The sequence below is a fragment of the Sciurus vulgaris genome, assembly GCF_902686455.1.
Source record: "Sciurus vulgaris genome assembly, contig: HiC_scaffold_427_arrow_ctg1, whole genome shotgun sequence".
NCBI lineage: Eukaryota > Metazoa > Chordata > Mammalia > Rodentia > Sciuridae > Sciurus > Sciurus vulgaris.
This window is the reverse complement of record NW_027632612.1, coordinates 734,576-759,519: the sequence shown is the minus strand read 5'-3', so window position 1 is coordinate 759,519 and position 24,944 is coordinate 734,576. Positions and strand designations below refer to the sequence as shown.

The window sequence follows — 24,944 nt, the reverse complement described above, 5'->3', positions numbered from 1 at the left end:
CTCTAGGAGGGGAACTGACCAGCGAGACCTCCCCACCGCGTGAGTCTTCCCTGCTGGGTAAGGATTCCCACAAGGACGGTAAAATCAGAGACACAGGCCCAAACAGGCCTTGCCTCAGCCCACAGCCTAGTTCCCCTTTGGATGACCATTGGTCAACAAGTGGAGGTACCTCTGCCCACTAGCTGGGAATATACAGCACCTGAATGCCACCACACCTAGAGAGGCAGCTTCCTTGTGGAGCACCACGCTATCAACTTCTTCCAAGACTACAGCCTACTGAAGGCTAAGAGGGGATATACTAGAAATCTTCAGGGATATTATAAGTCAATAGAGGAAACCTGCAATATCTCAGCGGTCCACTGATACCTGAACAATATGAGAAAGGGGAAGAAAATGCCCCGAAAATATCTAGATGTTACATCAATAAAACCCAATGACAGCATGGCAGAAGAAATGACAGAAAAGGAGTTCACAATGTACATAATTAAAATGATCAGGGAAGCAAACAATGAGATGAAAGAGCAAATGCACGCACTGAATAATGAGATGAAAGAGCAAATGCAGGCATTGAATGATCGCACCAATCGACAGTTAAAAGATCAAATACAGGAAGCAATGGATCATTTCAATAAAGAGTTAGAGATATTGAAAAAAAAAAAACAAACAGAAATCCTTGACATGAAGGAAACAATAAACCAAATTAAGAACTCCATAGAAAGCATAACCAATAGGATAGAACACCTGGAAGACAGAACCTCAGACATTGAACACAAAATATTTAACCTTGAAAACAAAGTTGAACAAACAGAGAAGATGGTAAGAAATCATGAACAGAATCTACAAGAACTATAGGATATCATGAAAAGGCCAAATTTAAGAATTATTGGGATTGAGGAAGGCTCAGAGAAACAAACAAAAGGAATGAACAATTTATTCAATGAAATAATATCAGAAAATTTCCCAAATCTGAAGAATGAAATGGAAAATCAAGTACAAGAGGCTTAAGGATTCCTAATACACAAAATTACAACAGACCCACACCAAGGCACATTATAATGAAAATATCTAACATACAAAATAAAGACAGAATTTTCAAGGCTGTGAAGAAAAGAACCAAATTACATTCAGGGGGAAACCAATACGGATATCAGCAGATTTTTTAATCCAGACGCTAAAAGCTAGAAGGGCCTGGAACAACATTTTTCAAGCTCTGAAAGAAAATAGATGCCAACCAAGAATCTTATACCCATCAAAACATACCTTCAAATTTGACAATGAAATAAAATCCTTCCATGATAAACAAAAGCTAAAAGAATTTACAAAAAGAAAGCCAGCATTACAGAACATTCTCAGCAAAATATTTCATGAGGAAGAGAGGAAAAACAAAGAAGCAAATCAGAAAAGGGAGGAATTATCCTAAAAGAATTGTCAAATAAAGGAGGAACCAAGTAGTGTCAAATAAATAAATAAATAAAATTTTAAAAGTGAACCAAATGACCGGGAAACCAAATCATATCTCAATAATAACCATGAATGTTAATGGCCTGAAATCATCAATAAAAAGACACAGACTGGCAGATTGGACTAAAAAGAATCATCCAACAATATGTGGCCTGCAAGAGACTCACCTCATAGAAAAAGATACTCATAGACTAAAGGGGAAAGGATGGGGAAAAACATACCATGCACATGGACTCAGCAAAAATGCTGGAGTATCCATCCTCATTTCTGATAATGTGGACTTCAAGCCAAAGTTAGGCAGAAGGGATAAAGAAGATCATTTCATACTGTTTAAGGGAAGCATAAATCAGCAAGATATAACAATCATAAACATCTATGCCCCAAACAGTGGCTCATCCATGTATGTCAAACAAATCCTTCTCAATTTCAGAAACCAAATAGACCATAACACAATAATACTAGGTGATTTTTACACACCTCTCTCACCACTGGACAGATCGTCCAAACAGAAATTGAGCAAAGAAACCATAGATCTCAATAACACATCAATAATTTAGACTTAATGGACATTTATAGAATATACCATCCAACCAAGAGCAAATACACTTTCTTCTCAGCAGCACATGGATCCTTCTCTAAAATAGACCATACATTATGCCACAAAGCTAATGTTAGCAAATACAAGAAGATAGAGACACTACCTTGTATTCTATCAGATCATAATGGATTGAAGTTAGAAATAAATGAAAGAGTAAAAAACAGAAATTATTCCAACACCTGGAGATTAAACAATATGCTATTATATGATGAATGGATAACAGAAGATATTATGAAGGAAATTTAAAAATTCTTAGAGGTAAATGAGAACAAAGAAACATCATATCAAAATCTCTGGGACACTATGAAAGCAGTACTAAGAGGGAAATTTATTTCATGGAGTGCATTTAATAAAAGAAGTAAAACTCAACAAATAAATGACCTAACACTGCAGCTCAAAGCCCTAGAAAAAGAAGAACAGACCAGCACCAAAAGTAGTAGAAGACAGGAAACAGTTAAACTCAGAGCTGAAAACAACGAAATTGAAACAAAAGAAAAAATACAAAAAATTGACAAAATAAATAGTTCATTCTTTGAAAAAATATACAAAATTGATAAACCTTTAGCCACACTAAAAAAGAGAAGACGAGAGAAACCAAATCACTAAAATTCGGAATGAACAAGGAAATATCACAACAGACACGATTGAAAAACAAAACATAATTAGAAGCTATTTTGAAAATCTATACTCCAAAAAAATAAAATATTTCGAAGACATCAACAGGTTTCTAGAGACATATGAAATGCCTAAACTGAACGAGGAGGACATACACAATTTATATAGACCAATTTCAAGTAATGAAGTAGAAGAAGTCATTAAAAGCCTACCAACAAAGCAAAGTCTGGGACCAAATGGGTTCTCAGCCGAGTTCTACAAAACAAAAGTATTCCATAAAATAGAAGAGGAGGGAACCCTCCCAAACTCATTCTATGAAGCCAATATCACACTCATACCTAAACCAGACAGAGACACATCGAGGAAAGAAAATTTCAGACCAATATTCTTAATGAACATCGATGCAAAATTTCTCAACAAAATTTTAGTAAATCGCATACAAAAACATATTAAAAAGACAGTGCACCATGATCGAGCGGGTTTCATCCCAGGGATGCAAGGTTGGTTCAACATCAGGAAATCAATAAATGTAATTCATCATATCAAAGGACTTAAAGTCAAGAATCACATGATTATTTCAATAGATGCAGAAATAGCATTTGATAAAATACAGCATCCCTTCATGCTCAAAACACTAGAAAAAATAGGGATAGTGGGAACATTCCTTAACATTGTAAAGGCCATTTATGCTAAGCCCATGGCTAATATCATTCTAAATGGTGAAAAACTGAAAGCATTCCCCCTAAAACCTGGAACAAGGCAGGGATGCCCTCTTTCATCACTTCTATTCAATATCGTTCTTGAAACTCTAGACACAGCAATTAGACAGACCAAAAAAATTAAAGGGATATGAACAGGAATAGAAGAACTCAAACAATCACTATTTGCTGATGATATGATTATATACTTAGAGGAACCAGGAAATTCCACCAGAAAAATTTTAGACCTCATAGGTGAATTCACTAAAGTAGCGGGATATAGGATCAATGCACATAAATCTAATGCATTTTTATACATAAGCGATGAATCTTTCAAAAGAATAATAAGGAAAACTACCCCATTCACAATAGCCTCAAAAAAATAAAATAAAATACTTGGGAATCAATCTCACAAAAGAGGTGAAAGACCTCTCCAATGAGAACTACAGTACACTAAAGAAAGAAATTATAGAAAACCTTAGAAGATGAAAAGATCACCCATGTTCTTGGATAGGACGAATTAATATTGTCAAAATGGCCATTCTACCTAAAGTGCTATACAGATTCAATGCAATTCCAATTAAAGTCCCAATGATGTACCTTACAAAAATAGAGCAAGCAATTATGAAACTCATCCAGAAGAATAAGAAACCCAGAATAACTAAAGCAATCCTTAGCAGGAAGAGTGAAACAGGGGGTATCAAAATACCAGATCGTCAACTCTACTACAAAGCAATAGGAACAAAAACGGCATGGTATTGGTACCAAAATAGCAAGGTAGATCAATGGTACAGAAGAGAGGACATGGAAACAAACCCAAATAAATACAATTTTCTCATACTAGACAAAGGTGCCAAAAATATGCAATGGAGAAAAGATAGCCTCTTCAACAAATGGTGCTGGGAGAATTGGAAATCCATATGCAACAGAATGAAACTAAACCCATATCTCTCACAATGCACAAAACTAAACTCAAAATGGATTAAAGACCTTGGAATCAGTCAAGAGACCCTGCAAAGTATAGAAGAAAAAGTAGGTCCAGATCTTCAACATTTTGACTTAGGACCAGACTTCCTCAACAGGACTCCCATAGCACAAGAAATAAAAGCAAGAATCAATAACTGTGATAGATTCAAACTAAAAAGCTTTCTTTCAGCAAAGGAAACTATCAGAAATGTGAAGAAAGGGCCTACAGAGTGGGAGAAAATCTTTGCCAATCATACTTCAGATAGAGCACTAATCTCCAGAATCTATAAAGAACTCAAAAAACTCTACACCAAGAATGCAAATAATCCAGTCGACAAATGTGCTAAGGAAATGAATAGGCACTTCACAGAAGAAGATCTACAAGCAATCAACAATCATATGGAAAAATGTTCAACATCTGTAGTAATAAGAGAAATGCAAATCAAAACCACCCTAAGATTCCATCTCACCCCAATTAGAATGGCGATTATCAAGAATACAAGCAACAACAGGTGTTGGCGAGGATGTGGGGAGAAAGGTACACTCATACATTGCTGGTGGGGCTGCAAATTAGTGCAGCAACTCTGGAAAGCAATGTGGAGATTCCTTAGAAAACTTGGAATGGAACCACCATTTGACCCAACTATCCCACTCCTTGGCCTATACCCAAAGGACTTAAAATCAGCATACTACAGAGATACAGCCACATCAATGTTCATTGCTGCTCAATTCACAATAGCCAGATTGTGGAACCAACCTAGATGTCCTTCAATTGATGAATGGATAAAGAAATTGTGGTATATATATACAATGGAATATTACTCAGCCATAAAGAATGATGAAATTATGGCATTTGCAGGCAAATGGATGAAATTGGAGAATATCATGCTATGTGAGAGAAGCCAATCTCAACAAACCAAAGGTCGAATGATAAAGCTAATAAGTGGATGAGGACACATAATTGGGGGCGGGAGGGGTTAGAGTCAGTGTTAGAGTTAGGGTTAGGGAGGGGGCAAGAATGGAGGTAGGAAGGACTGTACAGAGGGAAAAGAGGGATGGTTGGGGTGGGGGAAGGGAAAAAATAACAGAATGAATCAAACATTACCCTATGTAAATTTATGATTACACAAATGGTATGCCTTTACGCCATGTACAAACAGAGAAACAACATGTATCCCATTTGTTTACAATAAAAAAAAAGAAGAACCCAGAAAAGCCTGAGCAGTTTTAGGCTACTTATGTTCACACACAGGAGCCAGAGGAGGTTAAGATAAGATTGTAAACTGGAACTTGGCACATGGCACAGAGCACTGTTACATGAGGTACACTCAAACAGAGGTCCTGGAATAGACTGAGAACTTTTGTATGAGGGGCGCTCACATAAAGAACTCAGAAGACCCTGGGCAATCTTTGTTCAGAGAAGGTTTAGGGTCAAACCCAGAGAAGAGAGAGCCAAGATAAATATGGGTGCTTGACTACAAGATCCATAGGAGACAGAGGTCTTCTGCAAGAGGTGGTCTCACCCATAGGACTCAGAATTTTAGGAACATTTTTGAAAGTGTCCCTTGGACCAAAGTTTCATTTCCTTCAGGAATAAAAGGGAGCAGTCCCATTTCAAAGGTCAAAAGAAGTCTGTATTATGATGGGAAATTGTCCTTGGCCATATGTACACTGTCTCTTGAAGGTTTACATTGTTCTTGACTCAGAGTTCCTAGGAGGTTTTCTCTCTTGTCGAAAGAGAGCAGTCTGTGAAATATCAGAGAGTATCCTGAAAATACTTAAATATATGCTTTCAATTCACTGTTCAGAAAGATGTCAGAAATGCTGGGCATGCTATATCACTTGAGAAATGATGTGGAAATGGAGAATGATGAGTGGTGGAATTTAGTTCTCTGTGGTGTGAGAATTGACATCACTTAAATTGTCTTGGGGCTTCAGGCATTGGTGAGGAGCCTGTCTGGATTTAGTACCAATGGCCTATTAAGGTTGTTTAAAAGAGAAAGTACCCACATCTCTCCAAGTGCCCACAGTCTCATTGGCATGGATACACGGGTAAGACTAGAGATGGTATATTGACATTAACAGGACTCACCCAGAGAGTTCACTAAGGAAACCAAGTTGCCTAGGTCTCATTGGAAAGTAGGCAATGGTAGATGAAGTGTGACCACACACAATACCCAGTTGGAACTGAGCACTGGTGGAAGAGATGCACTCGTCCACAGGACTCAGATGACATGGAGCAATGGTGTGTGAATGGAGATTAAGGACAGGATCCAGAGAAGACTGAGCACTTTTAGTTGAGAAGTCTGAGCAAGGATAGCCTTGGGGAACCTAGAACATGACAGTGAGAAGACTGAGAACTGTTAGGTTTAGAACACTCACCCAAGGGACCAGAGTAGAATGAGCAAGGAATGTTGAGGTAGCACAGAAAGAATACACGGAGAAAACTGAGCACTATTAGTTGAAGATGTTTCACTCACAGAACCCAGAGAAGAATGAGTAACATCAGTTTAGGTGAATTTAGCAGCTAAAACAGAGAATGTTGAGCAATGTTAGAAAAGGGAATATCATCAAGAGGACCTAGTAGAGTTTGAGCACTAGTGTGTGAGGGGCACTCAGTACCAGTAGTCAGAGTGAAGCCAGAATTAAGGACAGGTAGTTAGTGTAGAAATAGGGAATTGGGTCAATTGGAGGAAATGAAGCCATGAAGCCATCTGCCCCTGAAAGAATGGAATGTCAAGGATCTCCGGAGCCCATTGATTACCAAATTTACCTGCCTTTATCAAGGACTGCAAGCAAGGAGCTGCTAATTACTTCCCCCTGGGCCCTTACCTGCCTGAATCACCCTGGCCCACTCCCTGCCCATCATTTCTCACTTAATGTAAAAGCAGGCCTAGTCCAGTAGGCAGGAAAGAGAGATAAGGAGGGAGAGAACTGGAGAACAAAAGAGACCTTAACCTATAAAAGATGTAGGGTGTGCTCACTTCTTGGGACTTTAGAGCATCAGATATGGCCCCCTTCTTCCTGCCCTGAGAAGTCTGTATTATTACCTTTAAATAAAACCTGCTTAATATGCTTGCCTTGACGTGCTTCTCTAGTGTTCAATCTTCAACATTAGAAGGAGCAGAACTCGTCATCGGTAAACGGCGGTATCAAGAGTACCCTGAGAAATGATGGGTGATTGGAGATTTAGGGAAGGACCCAGAGAAAGCTGAGCACATTTGGGAAAGGAGCGCTCACTTATAGGACACAGATGACCATAAGAAATGCTGATGGAGGGGAGATTTAGGGCAGGACTCAGAGAAGACTGAGCAGAGTTAGATGAGGGGACAGGAACTAGAGGAGAATGGCCTCTGTTGGGAGAGGGGTATTCATCATGATGTCTCAGTCCCCAGACCATTTTCAAGAGAAAATTTCACATTTACTTCACGGGTGGAAGTACAGTGGTGCTTCATAAAAGTTCTGAAGAACTCCTCCATGATAATGGGAAATTGTCCATGGCAACATTTTACATTGTATCTTGAAGATTTGCATTGTGCCTGATCCAGATGTCTTAGGTGGTTTTATCTCTTGTTAAAATAGAGCAGTCAGTGATATATCAGAGAAGATCCTGAAAATAATTAAATATATGCTTTCCACCCACTGATCAGAGGGATGGCAGAAATCCTGGGCATGCTACATCACTACATAACTCATGAGAGCTGAGTCCCTTGAGCAAAGTTGTGGAAATGATGGACTATGAGTGGTGGAATGAGGTCCTCAGAGCTATTGGAATTGACAACCATTAAAATGATCTTGTGTTTTCAGACATTGGTGAGGAGGCTGTCTGTGTGGCATCACCAAAGTCCTACTGATATTGTTGGAAATAGGAAGTATCCACATTTTCCAAGTTTGCTCAGTAGTGTTGGCCTGGACATGCATTTAAGTCCAGAGATGTACATTAGCCAAAATGTGACTAAGAGTTCTCTAAGAGAACAATATTACCTAGGGCTCAGTCCAGAGTGAGAACTGGGGGGTGAAATTTTTCCACCCACAGTACTGAGAAGAGACTGAGCACTGATGTTAGAGGGTATTCACCCATGGAACACAGAAGACCCTGAGCAATGGTGTATAAGAGGAGACTAAACAAGGGAAAGAGAAAGCTGAGAACTTTGAGATGAGGAGTCCTTAACCCCAGGGCACAGGAGACTGAGTACTGCTGGCCTGGGGGCCTGGCTCACAGGACAGTTTATGTACTTAGTAATCATGTGAATGTAGTGCTCACTGTTCTCCTTTTGTCTGCTCTTCTGTTGTGATGTTGAGGCTGATCTGTGGCCTCATGGGATCTTTCCTGTATCCTCTCCTCCCCAGTGTTCTCTCCCCATGGTGTTCTGGGAACAGTGCACAGGCACTCTGTGTAACTCACAGAGTTACAGTTTCTGATGTTATAGTGGCATGGGGGTAGGGCAGGCACAGCTGATTTTGTTACCAAGGCCTTGAAGAGGGTGTGAGGCCCTTTGTATGTTCTGTGTCCACAAATGTAACCTCTCTTTAGACCTAATGTCCTCTGCCTCCTCTGTCTGCAGTCTGAGGTCTGAAGAGCCTGGTTTCAGCTTGTTTCTGACATGGTCGTCACTGAGTTTTTGAATGTCTGGTTTGGGGGTGCTGTCCAGGCATCAGGGATTAGGTCACAATGTGACTGTGGAGACTGGGTAACAGAGCTTCAGTGTTCCATCCAGTGCCTGCTGGAACCAGGGATCTCTTTGCCCCATCATGTGCACAGGGACCCAAAGTTTTGTCTCTCACATTTTGTTCCTCATGATCAGCCCTGAGACACCTGTTCTCCCCTTCTCCCCTCACCTTTTCCAGCCCTAACCTGGCAGGTGCACACTGCTTAGTGTCTGGGCCTGCTGGAACCCCACCCAGACATGATTTACTGAGTCTTTGACCCTGACAGCAAGAGTCACATTCTGCTGTGAGGTCCTCAGTGTCAAGTGGGATGAAAGTCCACCACATGTCCTCAATCTTTCCTTGTCCCTAGGGCTTCTCAGTCAGGTCACCTGTGACCAGGAAGACCTGCCCCTCCACCACAGACCTGCCCAGAGTCCCCAGTGCTACAGAGAGTGGCATGTCATTATTATCACCCTGCCTCCCCCACAGATTTCCCCAGGGGCAAGCATTTTATAGGAGGCTAAAATGCCTGAACTTTGGGGGAAGGAAGCAAATGAACTTTTGTGACTGCAGGACTGTAGCACAGCTGGGGATGCTTGGTCAAGAGGGTCCCAGGTGCTCTCCTTTTCTCAATCCCTATTCCTCCTTTCCAAGAGTTTCTGGGAATTACCAAAAGCAGCAGGTATACTGATAATGATTAGAGTGTACCCAAACCCCAAGTCCTCAAACACCAAGCTCAAGGTGTGTGCTGCTCTCAGGGGCAGTCTCAACCTAACCCATACCCTGAGTCCCTCTCCATTTCAACTCCTCCCACTTGTCAGGCTGGGAGGGTCTTCAGGTTGGGACCCTGGGGTCTCTCTAAAATGCTCAGGGTGGCTTCAAACTTGATCCTTCTGCTTAGCCTCCTGAGTGCCTGGCACCATAGGTGGGGCACTCTTCCAACCTCAGCCCCCTTCTTGTTCAACAGGGGACCTTCCTTCACAAGGGCCATGTCAGGGAAGCCATAAGAGTCAGATCACACAAGTCACTCAAGGAGCGCAGTTGGTCTAAGGTCACACATACTCATGTTCACTTGTGTGTTGATGCTGAAGCCTGGTCAGCCACACTTTGAGAAGGGCCAAGCAGATCCCTGAAAAGCTGCCCACCACCAACATGTCTACAAAGGCTAATTGTATCAATCCAAAAAGCTCCATAAATAATAACAACCTGAGCGTATAATGTTTCCCCCATGTGCCTTTCTCTCCTCCTGCCCCAGGCCAAATTTTTTCACTGGAAAAATTGATCTGTATATTCAACTACAACCATTTTCCTCTTTAAACAGATATGGAAAAATGTTTCTCTCATGTCACCTCCTCTCAGGACTGTGAGTGTTGTCATAAAACTAAGGTTTCTGGCAGAAATGTTTTCAAATATGAAATTAAACATTCATTAGAATGTTTTGCCTTCAGATGGATTACCAGCAGAGCATTTCACAGAGTCAGAACAGAAGAGGATCCAGTCACCTACCATTCTGTGCCTCTTCAGATAATAAGTCTTTCAGTTTCTCAACATTTTCTCCTGTGTTAAATCAACTGAATAAAACACAGTTGAAAATGTAGCACTTTTAAATGGAAGTTCATTCCAATGAGAGTTTCCAGCAAGGTGCTGTGGTAGGAACTAGCAGTTCTTCCCTTGTGACCTGGATTCCTTAAGAGTAGGCATTTCTAGAGATGAGATACCTGTCAGGAGTTGATAGTTTATAACATTCTCATGAAAATGCTGATGTAAGTATTTAATCAGCAAGTTCTTGAAGAATGAAACACACCAGAATTTTATGGCATGAAATTCAAAAGTCAACTGCAGTAGTTTGTGGGAAGTAGTAGACTTCTGTGGCATACTACCAGTATCTCTGCAAGTTAATTAGACTTGAACATTGGGCCTGCTCCATGTCAGCCTAAATGTCAGCTGGGAACCCTAGAGATGATGACAAAAGAGAGCTGCTTTTTGCACTACATTTTCTCAGTCTGTTGTGTAGTGCATTGGGAAGATACTGGTTTTTTATTTGTTTTGTTTTTAAGAAATGAGGGAGTTTGTATTGAATACATATTACTGTTTCTGCTTATGCCCCAAAGTGGATATTTTAAAATTGGTTTCCCTTTATCATTGGAGTTTCAGTCTCAATTCAAATGAAGAATTTTTTACAAACTTTTGTTGATTTCATGGATGTTCTGAAGACATACTTTGTAGAATTGTGTGAAGTATGTGGTGTTCTCATCATTGCCATGGTTCTGGGAATTTTTTGATTGTGCTTTGTAGGGTAAGAAATGATTCAAGAACATGTGTTTGAAAGAACTTACATTTAAAGAATAAAATCAGAGACATTAGGTATGTGGCTGGTTTGTGGTGGATATAAGAAATCTCAAAAAAATAAAAAGAATTTTGTGTCTTAGAAATGCTTTAGATTCTCTTGTTTGTGATCTATAACTCCTATCACATCTTTAATTATTCTTCAAAATGTTCTATTGTTGAAATTTAGGGTTCACTCCTAGTGGTTGTCATTTTTGTATTTTAACAGAGATATATATTTTTTGTTTAAATCTCTGATGTTGAGTGCACTCTTTTGAGATCCATCATTCAGTAGTACACTTCTGTACTTGTACTTATTTAAATTTAAGTGCTTGTGTGTTTTTCCATTCCCATAAACCATTACATAAGTTTATATTTCATTTTATTTTATTCCAGAATGTACTTGTGCAGAGTAAGGAAAAGCTTTACTCAGCGCTCATGTGCCAGAAAAGTCAAATCACTAATTTCACTAGACACTAATTTTAAAATAAATTACTATATTTAAATTGCAGAGGGCTCAATAGAGTAGACTGAGAGCAGGGGAAATTAGGTTTAAGGGTGAATGCTGGGGACAAAATTAGAGTTAATTACTGTCCATATTTTTGTGATTATATCAAAATGCATCCTAACAATAGATGAGACAAAAAAGTGAAGAGAAATCTGGCCCACTCTGGAAGGAGACCTATTTAACTTCTTTATTTTCAAACAAAGCAATCCCATTTGTCTTGAATACTACCTTCTGTCTTCATTCTCTATTTCCCACTCTTCCTCCCTCCCTTGCTTCTTTTCTATCCATCACTAGATATCCCCACTTACTCTCCATGATTTCTTCTCATAATCAAGCACTTGGAAATCAAACACTGCTAGGGAATATATTCATTGATATTGAGTGCCAATACTCTTGAGTTATTTTCTTTAGACAGACATGAGAAATATATTTACTAAATGTTTTTATACATTCCTATATACCATTAAATAGGTTTGTGTTTAATTTTATTTTATTCCAGACCTTAACTACTGTGGATCAATAGAGGAAACCTTAGATTTCTTTATTATGACTGCTACTCAGGAAAAAAAAAAAAAAACCACCATCTTCGAAAAATGAGAGCTACATGCAAAATGTTTTCATCCAGATGATGATTGTTTGCAAAAGTCAGAGAATGGAAGAAAGTACTTTTCTTTTCCTCTGGGGATGCCCTCTCTGCCTACTGCAAGACAGATACTGTCAAATATGACATGCAACACCAAGATTACCAGTCTACTCAGAACTGAGTTAAAGCCATCTGTGGCATAGAACTTCATCTTGGAAGCCTCAGCTCAAAATCTGAATAAAAAAATGGCAGAGGAGGGAGAGGAGGCTACTCAGCAAAGTTCAGAGGAACTTAGGAACTTTCCTAAACCCATATATGGAAATCTCAACAGCAAGAAGCTAATGTTTGAAAAACTATAAATCAATTGCAGAGAGACTAATAGAGTTGTGAGAGAAGAGAACAAGAATTGCTCAGAACTGAACTGGAACAAATTTTATTCCATGCATTTGGAAGTATGACAAAATGTATCCTAAAGTCATATTAAATTTATTTAATCAATAAAAGAGCAAAAGTAATACCAAATAAGTAAAAGGTGGTATGATTTAACAATTTGTATTACAAATTAATATACTTTACAAAATTAAAGAGAATATCCTAGGAATGAACAGATACAGGAGATGAGTAGAATAATTTGGAATTTATTGTCATATAAAATATGAAATTTTCATGACTGATATTTGTATAGTGATAATAGTGTACATAGCCCAGGTACATTTATCTGGTGTCAGTCATTATCTCCTCTGGTTGGGAAACACTTTCCCTTAATACCTGTCATAATTCTAGAAGTATTTCATGTAGTTCATCACTTAGCTTTATTTATTTATTTTTTATGGCAACACCTTTTTAATAAGTCAAAGTAACTGCACAGTTCATTATATTCTTTCTGAGAATAATTCATATCCCCCGACAAACTAAAGGGAGGGTATGTTCTTCAGAGTGATCTAAGAGGACAATGGTGCAATAGCTGGACATCTAGAGAACTAAACCCCTGTGTCTCGCTTAGTTCTCCATGGGGAAAACAGACACGATGAGGGTCAGCCAGCGCCTGTGGCTATAGGGGTCAACATGGCTTTAATCTTTCATTATAAATCATATAAAAATGGAAAACAGTTGTTCTGGACTCCTTGCTTCCATCTGGAAGTGCTCTGATACAAAGGGTTTCTGCTTCCAAGAGAAATCACACTACTACCAACAATGGGCACCTTATCCTGGTGAGAAGACATGGCTCTTGGCTCCAGTGCAGTGCTTCAATGTTCATGTGATGTGAAAGGCAGGAGACAGAAGGGTGTAAGTAGGTTTTCCTGAAATGACTCGAGGTTCAAAATATAGCTTTTATATTCTTTCTTTGTAAATAGGATTAGCATATTGCAACAGAAGGGTGTTCTAGCAAAACTCCAGTCTGGATAATAATGCTATGGCAAGAAAGAAATCCTCGGCCTCCTGGGATTCTTCATCACATTCTCACATTCTCTACTTCCCATACTCAGTGAAGGCAGGTCAGGAGTGAACGCATCCCCCAGGCCATTTCCACTGGAACACCCCAAAAGGAAGTGGACTGCTCTTCACATTCCTGTCTTAATTTCATTTTGACACAGGGCCTTGCTGAGTTGCTGCTGAGGCTGGCCTTGAATTTGCAGACTTCTTGCCTGGGTCTCCCAAGCTGTTGGGATTGCAGGTGTGCACCACTGCACCTGGCCTCATGTTCTTAAAAGCTTCTTAATGTATAATTTTCATTCTTGAAACATGCCACATTTTGGACCCCAGACTTTTCTGAACATCATGATTAAAAAAAAAAAAGGCAAAAATTAACCCAAGTCAAGATGTGGTTAAACTTATGTGAGAGGTTTTCAACCAGCTGCTTCTGGGCTCGAGTTGCTGTGCTAACTGGCACCAGAGGACATGGCTGCACTGGTTGCTGGTGGAAGGCTGATGAGCAGCTTCCAGGGGAGGCTCAGTGTGGTCTCAACTGCCCCAGCAGCTTCAGTCATGCCTGGTAAATGTCATCCAGCAGGTTCTTGGCATCTATCACGAGGGTGTGGGCAGCAGTCAGCATCTGCTTCTTGTACTTCTGCTGTAAGCTGGTCATGGCACATTGCTGGGCAAGTCACATCTTGCTGATGAGTTCTTGCAGGTTGTAGTTGAGCAGCTTCTGTGCCATCTCGATCTCTCAGTGCGTGCTGGTGGGGAGGACAGGAATATTCTCATCCACAGTAGCCAACAGTGTCTGCAGGGCCAAGCCAACTTCCTTCACCATAGGGACGTACTCCTTAGGTAGGCCTGGCTGGATTTTACTGGACATCTCAATGACAGCTTTCACCAGGCCCGTCACGTTCTCATACACCTTGTCATTGGACAGGTCCAGGTTGGCAGTGGGAGGGGGACTGATTTCCTGGGGTTGAAGCCTCCATGGCTTGATGCCCTTGTTGTAGCTTTCCCCAGGGTTCCTGAGGCTGGTGAGACTGCCCAGGTGGTCAGGGGCTCTGGGGTTTGGAGGTTTCTTTGATGGAGCTGCAGGATCTGGTTTGCCCACAGGCTGATAGATGTGTTGGTTTCCAGTCGGACCCTGAAGACTCCCCACCTCCCTGTCAATACTGCCTCGAGAGAGCCTCACATCAGGTTTCAGAAACCTTTCCTCTTTCTCCAGCCAGTGCTGATCTTCTTCCATTTCCTGCTGCTGTCAGATCAGCCACTCTTCCATCAGGTGGGCAGGCAACACCTGCCCCATTCCTCGCAGGTTCAATGCCGCTGAGTCCTCCATATTGTTCTGGCACATGGGTATCCCCTGGGGCCTGTGATTCCATGATTCTGACTGGTCCATGAGAGACAGTGGACCAGGGTAAATGCTGCCAGCCATGGTTGAGTCCGTGTGGGCAAGGGTAGCCAGAGACCTGATAATGATTGCTCTGCACCATGTGTTGTGGGCTGGGGTAAAATCCTTCGCTGGAGCATGGACTGGGGTAACCAGGTCTGCTGGGCTTGGGTGGTGCTTTGTCAAACCCTCCAGAGTCCTAAGACATGGTGGCCTGTCTTCTGGACTCCAGCCTTATCCGTTCTTCCTGCTGAGCCATCTCCTCCTCCAGGATAGTGCTGAGATGCACTTTAAGTTCAGTAAACCTGAACCACCTGCTGGGGTCATAGGTCCAGTATTTCATCATAAGGCTGTAGAGGGTATGAGGACCATTTGAAGGCATTGGTAATCTTTCTGCATTTTCAATTTGACTGATCACATCATTGTTTTTCACTCCTTGAAAAGGCTTCACACCATGCATCAGTATCTCCCACATACATACACCAAACATCCACATGTCACTAGCCGAGGTAAAACATCAAAAACTGATTGACTCTGGAGCCATCCATTTAATAGGCAATTTTCCTTTGGAAAATTTCCTTTTGTAGAAAGTACTATCTTCCATGTACCGGGATAATCCAAAGTCCCCTAATTTTACACAATCATTTGAGGATACCAGGAAATTCGGAGCAGCAATGCCCCTGTGCACAAATCTTTTGCTCTTCAGATATGCCAGTGTAGTACTGAGCTGATAGGCATACAGGATCAGAGATGCCAGATCCAAGTTGTATTTCCTTACTTGCAAAAATGATCTCAGTTCTCCCAGAGTGCACAGCTCCATGATTATCCACACAGGGTTTCCTGTGATGACACTAATCAACTTCACGATGTGAGGATGGTCAAACTGACGCATTGTTAAGGCTTCTTGAAGGAATTTCTCTCTGATGCTGTCCAAAGTACAGTTTTCACATGTTTTAATTTCAACCGCCAAAGCTGGATTCTCTGGACTCATGTATATGCCTTGATGTACATCTCCAAACTGGCCTTCTCCAATACAGTGTCCCAGTTTTATCCTTTCTCTTTGAATCTCATAGTCCCTGGTCGAGGGCATGGTGTAAGTATCTTCTTCATCGATTATCTCAGCGTAATTGTCTGTCTCTGACACAAAGACTGCATGTGTCTGCATGCCTTGCTTCTCACTGTTGGCCAACTTGGATATTGATGGCAAAGCTCGTTCATCTTCACTCTGAGGTCTGATGATGAAGGACTGCATGGCTCCACTCAACAGCCTGCAGTACCCATCTATCAAGTCCACCATGTTCTCTGCAATGCTCAGGGATGAGGCTGTCACTGTCAGAGGCTCTGGGGCGCCTGCAATTTTGAGCTGCAGCACTCCTTTTTGGTCTTTGTCTTCACTGTTGGAATACTGAATGGTCTGCACTTGGTTTAAGTCAACCAGATGTGTAGGATTGCAGCGCTTGTCTGTTAGGTAACTGATCCCTTCTTCCAGGCCGATTGCCAGTTCCACTGAAATGATCCAGCTTGACCCAAGGGCAAACTTGAAGGATTCTTTATCAAATCTGTACACTGGAGAGAAGATCTCAAAGAATTTCAGAATACTTTCTTCTCTGTTAAGGTTGGCAAATTGTCTAAATGTTTCTTGGATCAGTTTTCTTAAAGTTTTGGCCTTGACAGAATCCAGTAAACTCTTAGGAAAAAATCGCTTTAAACCAACATCTTTTTCTAACACTTCATAGTTAGACTTCTTTTTCAGTGCGTTGCCACACATCTCCCAGTATGATCACCGTATTTCTGGACAACCCAACTTCAAAGCAATTTCCTGGTCCACTTGGTCTGCTATCTGTAGCATGTAGTCACTCTTCACCTGTTTGTAGAAGAAATTCAGAGTTGGCATGTCTTCAGTGAACTGGTTCAGAAATTCTTTTGGCAAATAACAAATCCTCAATTCATATTCCCACTCCTCTGGCTGGTGGGCAAGCTCATACTTCTCCCTCACGCTGGAGATGCCCATGTCCAGGTGGAGCCAGTGAACCTCCTCCGACCGCAGGTGGCTGAGGCAGAACCCATAGCAAGCCATGTGCTTCACTCTGTGGCTGTCCACTATCTTCTAGATGATGCCCCTGACATCAGTAGCATTTCCGTGCCTGATGATACAGGCCCAGGTGTCTGGCTCACTATTGCTTTCAAAATAATGAAAGACCTTCAATACTCTCTCCATGGCACCAGGGGAATGTTCCATGCCAGGACCCACGTGGGTCTTAGCACTTGAGTGTGGTGTGTGATTCAAGTTGGGATCAAGGTATGCAGCTGCCATTATTTTGCTGAATGCTAGGTATCAGTTTTATTAGCTCAGAAGGCAGCAAATTTCTTCAAAGACATCCAGAGATAATCTGGAAACACTACTTGTGCCTCTTTTCTCCTCCATTGCAGTCCAGGACAAGCGCCCCCTGCAAGTGCAAGGCTGAGCACAGGCGGCAGCGGTGCAGCGCCGGTGACAGTGCCCTCGCTCCCTCCCCCGTGCATGCCCCGTGATCAGAGGTCCTGCAGGCAGATGGCTTGCACTCTCAGGCTGTGCTGAGTCATCATGGGCCCCACGCACGTGCTCCATGCCTGCCCAGCCCACCGCGCCCATCACTTAGCTTTAGATTTCTTCTTTACTAATGCATATATCTGAGAAAGGACATAGAATTTAAAGTAAGAGTTTTCCAAAAGAGTCATTTTTGATGCAGATTCATTAAATAAAAAAAAAAAAATCCCAGAGATAAAAGGAGAAAGGAAAATACTAGAAGAAACATAAATCTGTAATAAAATAAAAAAATTATTTTTATGGCTAGGAATATTGATACTATTATTGACAACCATAGGACTGTACATGTTTCTACAGTTTATATTGTCCTATGTAAAAGTCATTGCCCCTCAATCCATAAAAATTTTTAGAGTGGTCACCTTCTCCCAACTGATCTCTTAGCTTTATTCTTTACTCATGCAAAATCACTGAGAATTAACAAAAAACTTGAAACAACAATTTTTGCATAAGTAGTGATATTTTTAAAGAGCAAGATATATTTTGGATATGTGAAATTTACTGATGGATCTACAAATACATCAAAGTATTTTTGTGTAATTTTACTGGATCTACAAATACAACAAAGTCTTTTAGTGTAATTTTGCTGAAAATTCTGTAGCAAAGAAGAGCAGTTTACAATAATCTGTTGGAAATTTATTTTATCTCTCCCAAGAAATACTTTACTTTCTAAAGTATTTTTTGCTTTTCTTATCACCCAAATCTTGATTAATGATGTTTATAATTGATAGTAATCTTGATAAAAAATATTTTCCAAGTATACTTTCTATCTAGTCACTGAATGATTACAAAGTTTACATTTGAATGTTAATTAAGGTAAATTAAGTACAACCTTCAGGAATATATAATTTTAAAAGAAAATAAATGGTAACTAGTGTATGCTACTCCAGATGTTTCTCATGCTGCTTCTTACATGTCTAAATTCAAGCATCAGGAGCAGAATGATAGAAGACTGAGAAACACAGGCAGATTTTTTGAAGGAGACTCAGGAGTTTGGGGGTCTTCTCAGCCCTCAGTTGTCCTTCAATGTATGAATGAATAAGCATTTAGAGGTTTCTAAGTTAAGAAATATTTCAGCAACTTCCAACCAATATCAATTCAAACTGAGGACTTTTAGTTCTTTTAAACTTATTCATGGCAGACATTCCCTTTTACTCTTTGGTGACAATAATATGTCAACAAGATTGTGACATGTTGGATTTCATTTTGCCTTTTACCAATGCCTAGATTTTAGATTTGAAATATTTGATTTCTTTTGAAATTGAAAGTTTTGTTGCATTTACAAAAAATGTGTATGTTACTTTATTATCTGTAGAAAGGCAAGAAAACAGATAAACTGTTTGTCTAAAGCTCACTTTGGCTAGTCATTCATGTCAAAACTTGGATGTCTGAGGCAGGAAGATGCCAAGTTTAAGAAAAGCCTCAGTAACTTAGTGAAATTCTAAGACACCTAGTGTGAAACTGTCCCAAAATAAAAAAATAAAATTAAAAGGACTGGGAATTGGGAATATATCCTATTGTAAAACATCCCTGGGTCCATTCAACAGTAGTCCACCAAAAAAAAAAAAAGTCCACTTTGTTTTTTTCAACAAACCATGCTTTCCCTGAAGTTCTAGCTAATGTCACCAAGGAGTTTATGAACCAAAACTCTCCTGTTTTCAATTCTCCTATTTCTGAAATGTGGCCTTCTGATTTTTCACAAAACACACACATCTTGGTGTAGGAATTATCACATCATCAAAACTGGAATTCTAGCTCCAAATTTTATAAAATTCAGCTTTTCAACCTTAAATATCTCCTGTGATTCATCCTGCTGACAGGATATCTGTTCTTTCCTCCCAGGGGTTCTTTGTTGAATCCCTTTTGTTTCTCTGCATTTATCCATAAACTCACTGCATTCATTTCATAAGCATTATATCAAGAGTAATAATTCTTTCTCAATAATTCTTTCATTAGAAATGTAGTTTGATAAAGCTGCAGTGTAAGATTAAATCATTTATCTCATCACTCTTCCTATTCATGTGCTGACTCACAAGGAAGCTACTATCACTTTTTCAGTGTTCAATAGATCAAAAATGGTAAGGCATGTGTTAAAGAGATGGAAGAAAATGCCTGCAGAGCTCTGGTTCTGCTATTAAATTTGGCAATGACGATGGGCCCACAGAACTCTGGATCAAGCAAGAGACTAACTTAAAGAGACTTCATGTCAGTTCTCACTGCCAAGCACCTAATCGTCTTCCAGAATTTGCCTGAGAAAATTGAATGGAATGTTTAATGTAAAGGATGCCCCAGCAGCACTGAAATTGTCAGAGTCTATTCCATGATTCACAAGGCTGAGAAAATGAAGAAATAAACTTGGCATTTCTTTCCTCACATTCTTATGAAGGAAGTTATACCTGCTGTCTTCTGGAGGATTTATAAATATGAAAATATCTAAATCTATTGCATGGAGAAATTAAAAATTGTGTGGAAGGAGAAAAAACTATGAAACCTTTAATATGCAAAAATCAAAACCTGGAAAAAGAGGCCAAACTTATTGTAGACACTGCTTCCACAAGTTATTTAAATTTTAGTATACTATGTTAAGTCCACAACCAAAGTTAGTCTACCAACTAAGAAAAACCCAGTACCAGATGCATTCTCAACAGAGTTCTACAAGACCTTCAAAGGAGAAAATATGCCAATACTTTTCAAATTATTCCATGAAATAGAAAAGGAGGGCACAATTCCAAACTCATTCTACGAAGCTAGTGCAAACTTTACATCAAATCCAAAGATACTTCAAGTAAAGAAAACATCAGACCAACATTCCTCATAAACAGAGATGCAAAAATTCTCAACAAATTTTTGAGAAATCACATAAAAATCTATACTAGAAAGGTAGTTCACTGTGACCAGTTGGGGTTCAACCCAGGGAAGAAAAAAGTAATTCAACATATGGAAATCAAGAAATGTTTCTCTACAAAAATTGACTTAATGACAAGAATCATATGATAATCTGAATAAATGCAGAAAAAGTATTTGACAAAATATTATGCACCTTTCTGCTCAAAACACTAGAAAAACTGGGATACCAGGAATGTACCTCAATATTGTAAAAGCTATATATGCTAAACTCTAGGTAAACATAATTTTAAATGAGAAAAATTTTAAAATGGTACCTCTAAACCTGCAACAAAACAAAGATGTCCTGATTCACCTGTCTGGGTCTTCAGCCCCCTTGCTCTTCTCTACCAGTGACAAGGGAAGGGGACACTCCCCAACAAGGTCAGACCTGGATAGGTAGGGCCGACTGACCTCCTGCTCCCAGCCCTCCAGGCAGAGGACAATCAGACACATTAAGGAGACCAGTCACAGCAGGAATTCATTTATTGAGGAAACCACACAGCTTTTATGTAGGGTGGGGGCTAGGTGGGAACGAATTAGCTTAAAGGTCAGCAAGGCACAGAGGATTCAGGCAGGTGAGAGTCCCATAGGACTATATGACAAGCACGAGCTGATCAATTTCACAGAACTGTTGTTAACCAATCCTTAATTGTCTGATTTATTGTCATTAACCTTTGAAACCGCCTTTGAGCCTTGATCTTGCTCACTTTCCAGGGAGTAAGGAGTTGGCCTGAGTTAGTTAACACGTCATTAGTCCAAACATTCACCACATTTATTCAATATCATTCTTAAAATTCTAACCAGAAAAAGTAAAAAGAAAGAAATAAAAGGGATAGGAAGAGAAAAAGAAGAACCCAAATTATCATTATTTGTCAATGACATGATTCTATATTTAGAAGATACAAAATTTTCCACCAGAAAATTTCTAAAACTAATAAATAAATTCAGCAAATTAGCAAGATATAAAATTAACATCTACTAATTAAATGCATTGCTGTATATCAGTGTACTCATCACTGCATGATGAATCCAGTGAAAGAGAAATTTTGAAAACATCCCATTCACAATACCTTCAAAAACAAAACAAAATATGTGGTAATTGAGGTGAAAGACCTCTACAATAAAAAGTACAGAATACTAAATAAAGAAGTTGAAGGAGCCTTCAAAGATGGAAAGATTTCCTAAGCCCTTGGATAGGCAAAATTAACATTGTCAAAATGACCACACTGCCAAAAGCATTACACATATTTAATACAATTTCTATTTAAATTCCAATGACATTCTGCAAAGAAATAGAAAAAGCAATCACAACATTCATTTGGCAAAAATGAGACCCAAAATATACAAAGCAATTCTTAGCAAGAAAAATGAACTATGAGGCATCACAATAATGGGTCTTAAATTATACTACAGAGCCATATTAAAAAAAAGTGGCATAGTATTGGCACTAAAATACCATGTAAACAATACATGTAATACAATACATGTAAACCAATGGTACAGAATGGAAGTCACAGAGAAAAACCCACTAAATACAGTTATCTCATAATAGATAAAGGTATCAGAAACCTACATTAGAGAAAAGATATCCTGCTGAGAGAATTGAGTGATGTTGGAAGCACTAAGATGGAAAGCCTGGTTTAGAAACTCCCAGTAGGAACTCACTAGTTGGAGGATGACTGATTCAAGTGGCACACTGTCTTAGCTCACCATCAAGTTCAAGCATAGCCTTCCTGAGATGGGCATATCTTGCCAAATGCCAATCAACCTGTTTACCGCAAGACTCCTGCCACAGCATGAAACAGGCATGGAAAGAAAGATCCTCCCACTGAAACCTAATACTGCCTTTGATGTACTCCCTGTTAAATAAAGAACTGGGGACTTTTTCCCTTGTTCAGTTCCAGTTGCTATCAGGACTAGGAGACCCATCAGGCACTCTGCATATTAAATCCATGCTTTTTCTTTGTCTTTACAATTTTACTGATTATTTAAGCCTTAATTTTCTCACGTGACTCACACCTTCTTAGCAGGAACCTGCTCTGGTATACTCACTACTCCATCATAGTAATCTCTACAAATAAAAAGATGCTGGGGAAACTGCAAATCCTTGTGTAACAAAATAAAACTATACCCCTTTCTCTTACCCTGCAACAAACTCAAAGTGGATCAAAGACTTGGCCACTAGAACAGAGAACCTGTGCCTAACAGAAGAATGAGTAGGCCCAAATCTCCACCATATGGTTTAGAAACAAAATCAAGAGTAAACAAATAGGGTGGAATCAAACTAAAACACTTCTTCTCAGCAAAGGTAACAATCAATGTCATGAAGAGAGAGGTTACAGAATTGGAAAAAATCTTTACTACATGCAATTCAGAAAGAGCATTCATCTGCAAGGATATATAAAGAACTTCAAAAACTTAACACCATTAAAATAAGTAACCCCATCAAAAAATCGGCTAAGGAACTGAACATATACTTCACAGAAGAAAAACAATCAATCAATAAATGGTTACCTAAGTGTGGGGAGTGGAGAACTGAAATTGAGAAGGGTTTCTATACTTAGGAAGAAAAGAAGTTCTATGGTTCTAGAACATAGTAGAATGACTATAACTGTTAACAGTGTGCTGTATTCCAAGATAACCAGAACAAAAGATTCTTTATATTCTCATCACAACAATAGAAACACGAGGTGAAAAAATGCGCTCATTACTGACTTGTTTATGTAACATATACACACGTTGAAAGGTCATTCTGAATTTCATAAAATGTATTTTTCTATGTTTTTATACATAATTTTAAATTAAGGAACTACCCCCAAACTAACAAAATACAAGATACACTTTCACAAATTATATTATACTTCCATTAGGAAAAAAATATGAACTACTCATCAAACTAAAATAAAATTTCTATAAGATGATATGAAGTAAGATAAAAAGTGAGAAAGATAAAGCCCCAACCCTGGCCATGAAGGAGAATATCTGTGATGTTTATGTAGCTTAAAAATTAAGATTCAATGAAAAATGGAAGGTAATTAACAACAAAAATAAAACACATCTTAAATTCAGAGTCACTTTTGCCGCATTAAAAAAGTTTCTCACTCCTTATGCAAAATTAGTGTTATTTCTTCTCTCAGGATGTTTCATTATCCTACATGGAAGTATGAACTAATTGTCTTATAAAGCCATTTTTCTGTCTGTTAAGAGAATATATTAAAACCCATCTTTTTTGTGATGTTTATTTCATAGAAACATCAAAACAACATCAGATATAGGAAGCCTACCCAGTTTTCACCTGATCAAAGGGCCAGTGAATTCATCAAAGTTTTGATGTGGCATAACTGGAAATGATAAACCTCACATGACATAGTGTTCTGCAATTCAGAAATAAATATTGGAGCATTGTTAATACAATATAATATATGTCAACATCCTCAGTGAGAAACTATATCTTCAAGCTCATTATTAAATGCCACTAAAAGTCATTAAAATTAATCTTAAAAATTCCTAAACAGGTCATGTAGCAAATTTCAGAAACTTCAAATAAGTAAAAGTCATACATTCTATTGCATGAATAACAAAGAAAGCAGAAAAGATGGAATTAACAGAGATTTTTAAGAAGGAACCACACTATTTTAGAAAAAAAAATTTGTTTACCTAACCTACATATTTTCAGACATTCAAACTTTCTAGTTATTTGTAGTACATGAGCCATATTGAAATTCTGTTTTAGTTAAATAATGCCTTTCTTCTTATACCTTCTAAAGTAAGGTATAAGCAAACACATTTCTTCTCTCTCTCTGACTTACACACACATGCAATTAATGCTTCCATGATTCTCTTACTACTAAAATTAACCAATATGTAAAAATTGGATATTCACATCAATTTCAATCAAAACCAAGGTGTGGATGTGTTGTTGACACAAAGGGTTGGCATATGAAAAACTATTGCATCATATAATTTTATTTAGAAGAAGCAGAAATCTGCATTTACTGTCATATTTCCATATCTTTCCTATGACTATCTTAATTTACATGTGATTACTAAAAAAAGAAATAGTGAAAACATTATTTATGGAACTAATAATCTCTAAATTCCTTGAAGATCATTACACTGCCTAAAAAGACTTAGAAATCGCTACATACTATTTACCAAGTAATATCATTTTACATTGTTACCAACATATTTCAATATAAATACATGACTGCTAAAAATGGAGAAATATTTACTTATTTTTAGTAACAAAATCCATGTGTGA

General features: G+C 38.9%; 1 pseudogene across 1 annotated transcript; it reads right to left on the bottom strand.

The window, feature by feature from the left end:
- Positions 1 to 14,388: 14,388 nt before the first annotated feature.
- LOC306652666 (focal adhesion kinase 1-like) lies at positions 14,389 to 17,542 on the bottom strand (annotated as a pseudogene). The gene has a single exon. The product of its transcript is annotated as a focal adhesion kinase 1-like (transcript).
- Positions 17,543 to 24,944: the final 7,402 nt, after the last annotated feature.